General features: G+C 36.7%; 1 non-coding gene across 1 annotated transcript; it reads right to left on the reverse strand.

Moving 5' to 3' along the window:
• Positions 1-1,979: 1,979 nt before the first annotated feature.
• On the reverse strand, positions 1,980-2,052 carry Trnav-cac. Its single transcript has one exon. It is a non-coding gene; the product is annotated as a tRNA-Val (tRNA).
• Between the last annotated feature and the right edge of the window lie 3,535 nt (positions 2,053-5,587).

The raw sequence follows: 5,587 nt of genomic DNA on the forward strand, positions 1-5,587 counted from the left end.
AAAACCTATAAAAAGATATACTTTTATTCATAAAATAAATATATTACATACTATTATAATAATCTATAAAAAAAATTATGGCATAGGTAGACGGACGACCGGTGGACGACCACCTTTGTTGTGTGTAAGTGGTCCCCACTGCTGGTAGACAGACATGAACACCGTATGAAATTTTAATCATCATCCTTATAACCAATGCACCTCCAATATTGGGAACTAATATATTATGACCTCTATGCGTTTACTTACAGTACCTTTAACCCTTTAAACCATAACACAAAAATACCTTATTCGTAACTTACGAAGTTACGTATTGTAGTAAGGATTACCTACCAAAAGGGGTTTTAACGAAGCTTTACCACCAAGATTACACATAAGACAACACACACAAGGAAGCAAACGTAAGAGAACAGAGTTATAGAGTCGACGGGACATAAGAGAACATGCCGTTTGTCCTGGCGTACGACTCGATCCTACCTTCAAAATGTGATAGTTGATTGAGATCAAAATAATTACATACATACAAAGATACATATTATTCATCAATTCCTTCTGCCTTAATATGTTTATAAAACGCAAGCGATCGCTTTCCACGGAGGTTTTACTTTGTGAAAAAAAGGTATTTAAATAAAGATAAACTTCAAATTTTTTTTTAATATGGCCATTACTGTTCGGATACTGTATCGTAGGTACCCAGACAGGTAGGTTTTGGTAGAACGTTTGGACTATATATAGTTATGTCATATTAGTTGATTTCTGTTATTACTTTTTACTAATCTAAAGTAAGATATATAATTATTAATATTAATAATAAATCACATGTATTATACGTATAAACCTTCCTCTTGAATCAATATATCTATTTAAAAAAACCGCATCGATATCCGTTGTGTAATTTTAAAGATCTAAGCATACACAGAGACAGGCAGCGGTGAGCGACTTTGTTTTATACTATGCAATGAAGTTGTATGCAGACTCTTGTTCCTATGTGAAATCAGAACGGGTGACTAGTATTTTACTCCAAGGTTCTAGTTTCAAGGTTACTTAATAGCAAATGGAATAACAAAACAAAACTTGCTTATTAATTAATAATAATCTACCACCGCTTCAGAAAGAAATATCTCGGACCTCAAAAATCTGGAGGAATATTTAAATAAATAATCTTTTATGAAATCGCGCCGGGGGCAACCTTTTCATCCTCAATGCGGTATCATCTAAAAAAATCGTTATATTGTAATATTTTAACACAATAACATTTCTTGGCCTTTTTAACTCGCACTTGACAACATTTTTGAACGTTTTGCGGTCATATTGTTAAAGCGAATGCGTCATGAAAATGATTAATAATAAGAAATGATCCTATATAGGGTTCTCATTATCGTGGCATCACGTCGTCTTCAATACTTACTAATTAATGATTGACTGGTAAAATAATAATTATTAATAATGTAAAAAAAAATAGTCTAGGACGTCCACTGCTGGACATGGGCCTGTCCCAAAGATCGCCACAACGACCGGTCTTGTGCAGCCCGCCACCAGCGGCATAAATATATTTCCAGTATATAACTGTGCTTTCGAGTAATTCTGGAAGTCACTTCGTATCTCATGGGTATCATTTTTTAAACTTACGTTATCACGCTATTTACTGCTTGTATTAAATTTTATAATTATTATAGGCAATGCCACTTATTCATTTCAGGCTAAATGTGCTATATTATGTAAAAAAATCTTCATTGTACACATCGTGTGTGGCATTTTAAAGGTTTAAATATAATCCTTTGACATATATTTTTAAATATATTACATTTATCTGAACCATGCTATCTGGTTAACTAGTAAATCTTCAGATCAAGGCTTTTGTTTAACTTGCGAACTTGCTTTTTTATAAACGACTAAGGTATCGCTCAAAAACTGCGAGTGCGAAAAAAAATATTGAAATCAAATGTTTAAAAATCATGTCATTGAATATGATAATAATTTGTTTCCGCCCGGGATCGAACCGGGGACCTTGTGCGTGTGAAGCACACGTGATAACCGCTACACTACGGAAACGTTGAGAGCTCTTGCATAAATATTTATTACATTTTAAAGAATTAACTCCTAATCTATAGTAACGTTATAAATGGGAAATAACTCTGTCTGTTAATCTTTCACAGTCAAACGACTTAACCGATTCTGATGAAATTTGTTATGAAGCAAGCTTGAACTTAAGTTACTTTTTTTATATATGTAGGCGGATGAGCAAATGGGCCACCTGATGGTAAGTGGTCACCACCATTGACAATGGCGATATAAGAAATATTAATCATACCTTACATCACCAATGCGCCATCGAACTTTGGTAACTAAGATGTTATGTCCCTTGTGCCAGTAGTTACACTGGTTCACTCACCCTACAAACCGACACACCGACAAACACAACAATACTGAGTACTGCTGTTTGGCGGTAGAATATCTGATGAGCAAACGAAAACTAGTCATAAATAAATAATAAATTAAATTATTTGTAATTCTTCATTTTTATTTTTATTCTATTCAATTAGGTATATTAAATATAAATATAATAAAACCATCCTCGTGTTTCCACCATGCCGCCGAGTGGTGAGGCAACGGGATCGCCCTTGGCATGCAACCGCGGGCCCACCAGCGGCTGAATACACGGAAGGCGCGCCTAGTGCGTGCCCCCTCATCCTCCATGTCGTAATGTGACGATCTCCCCCGAGTCCGCCACTGGAGGCTGGGCGTCAACGAAGCTGACCCCCTGCGGCGGATAAGATGGTTGGCTCCGCCGCTGACCGCCGGTGCAAAACACCTGGGAGGCTCTAGTAGCGAGCCCTCCCAATCCCTTGCCAACGAGCCCTCACATGGTCCGCCCTGCTGAGAGACTTACCAGGAGCAGCCCCGCCGGCATCCCTCCGCAGCAGTCTTAGCCAGCCCCGTTGCCCAGGGTACACACTGGTGGACTGTGGACTTAATACAACACTACTTCAAAATTTAAATTTAGAAGCTTGGGTTTAATTTCAGAAGCCATTTTAACTGTACAAATTAATACTTACGGATAAACCTATGCTGTATACTGCCCAGTCCCGTGTCGTCTTTATAGTAAAGCTTTTATTTCAAGTATGTGACGTTGTCTGCGTAAGGTAATGATATCAGAACTGGATACAAACGTGTCTAATCTATGCACTATTCATAGTCTGGTTTTACCGACTTTCATCAGAAGAGTATTTGCTTTAACAACTTAAAATATAACTGTATTTATTTATATATGCTTTATAACGATACAAATGTAATTTCGATAAATAAAAATATAATGATTAATAGTAATAGGTATAGCTATTTTAAGTACCACCTATCATGATGTATTCTACCGCCAAACAGTAATACTTTGTAGTCCTCAATTATTTTGCAATCACTCCCAAAATAATATTCTAAATTCGAATATATTTATATATAACATGTTGGATCGCTCTGCATTTTCTACAGAATTTATCACGGGGAATATTCCGAGGAATTGTTCGGATTAATCCCGGCTGCTGAATTTCACCTTCGGACATCTCGTCGAAATTGCAGATATCACCCGCACCACCTAAATGTCCGAAAATCCACAACAGCGCGATTTTTAAGACATTTTCTGCCTCGCACAACCACTACGATACGACTTGGGAACCTTCAAGAAAAGAGCGTACTCTTTTCTGAAAGGCCGGCAACGCACCTGCAAGCCCCCCGATGTTGCAGATGTCCATGGGCAGTGGTAGTCACTTTCCATCAGGTGAGCCTCCTGCTCGTTTGCCACCTTTTGACATAAAAAAACAACAACTAGACTTAACATGTAGTGGTATAAAGACCCCAGTTCGACTTCACTTCAAACCGTGAAAAAAATATTATATCTATGTAATTTCTTTTTAAATTTAATTGTACTTTATTACAAAAACTCTCTAATTAAAATTGTGGAAAATAGTAACTATTAAGTTTCTTGCCGGTTCTTCTCTGTAGAATCTACTTTCGGAAACGATGGTCGCGTTACTTTTATTCGAAACTGCAATATGACGATTCAAGAGTATTTTTATGAGCTTGCTTGAATAAATAATAATTAGTTAACTTGGTGGTGGAACTTTGTGCAAGCCCGCCTAGGAAGGTACCGCCCACTCATCAGATTATATATCCCCAAAGAACAATACTTCGTATTATTGTGTTCCGGTTGAAGGGTGAGTGAGCCAGTATAACTACAGGCATAAGGGACATAACATCTTAGCTCCCAAGGTTTGTGGCACATTGGTGATGTAAAAAAAAAAAAACTTATAGCACCAATGTGATGGATGGATGGTGGTGACCACTTACCATCAGGTCACCTTTTTATCCGTCCTACCTACCTATACTGCACTATAAAAGAAATGAAAATTCTAAAACCATAGTCACAAGAAAAATCGTGCAACAAAAATGGTCCGAACTATAGATACGAGTTCTCACTACAAGTTTATAAGTCGTTCTGAAATGATCAATGTTTTTATAGTGGTTTTTATCACGAAAACAACTGCTTTCTTACGTAACGGTTCAGAAATATATCAGTTCTCGGTATTTCGTATTATATCTATACAGGTATTCAGACACGAACCGTTTTACAAGCAAAAAAAATATATATTATGACTCTTCACACAGCACCCGAAAACATATATACAATACTACACGACGTCTGTCTTAGACGAAAACAGATATCGTGAACAGTAATTTTATTGCTAACAGCTTTAGGTTTCCGAGCGTTAGCATTATTTGCATTAGCAGCCTGTAAATTTTCCCATTGCTGGGCTAAAGGCCTCCTCTCCCTTTGAGGAGAAGGTTTGGAGCTTGGAGCATATTCCACCACGCTGCTCCAATGCGGGTTGGCGGAATACACATGTGGCAGAATTTTGTTGAAATTAGACACATGCAGGTTTCCTCACGATGTTTTCCTTCACCGCCGAGCACGAGATGAATTATAAACACAAATTAAAAACATGAAAATTCAGTGGTGCCAGCCTGGGTTTGAACCCGAAATCATCGGATAAGATGCACGCGTTCTAACCACTGGGCCATCTCGGCTCTTTAACAATATTATTAAAGATACAATTTAAAACATCCATCAAAGAAGCTTATTATTTACAAGTGATATACAGTGTGTGCTCTTCCGGAAAGGTAATAATTATTGATTGTGTCTAGTATTCAGGTATTAAGGGCTCTCCCAGAGATTAAAAAAGTATTATTTTGTTCACGAGATGCCTAATGCCTAATTTTAATGCCTAGGCATCAAATCAAAATCAAAATATAGTCTATCCAAGTAGGCTTCCACAAGTACTATTAAATAGTCATTTTACAGAACTATAATAAACGTACAGCTACCGGTTCAGGCTGCAGATTTTACCGAGAAGAACCCATAAAATAAATTCAGTAGTTACAGGATGGTCCATCAATAGTGGCAATGGCATCAATAGTATAAAATATATTTTTTAAAAGGCATCGTTAGCATTTAAAGAAAACATATAACTTAATATATTATGTTCCACGAGAATCAGTAATTTAGAAGTAATGATTTATAAAGGTATTTTTTTTT

Source organism: Vanessa atalanta, chromosome 26, assembly GCF_905147765.1.
Source record: "Vanessa atalanta chromosome 26, ilVanAtal1.2, whole genome shotgun sequence".
In the NCBI taxonomy this organism is placed as follows: domain Eukaryota; kingdom Metazoa; phylum Arthropoda; class Insecta; order Lepidoptera; family Nymphalidae; genus Vanessa; species Vanessa atalanta.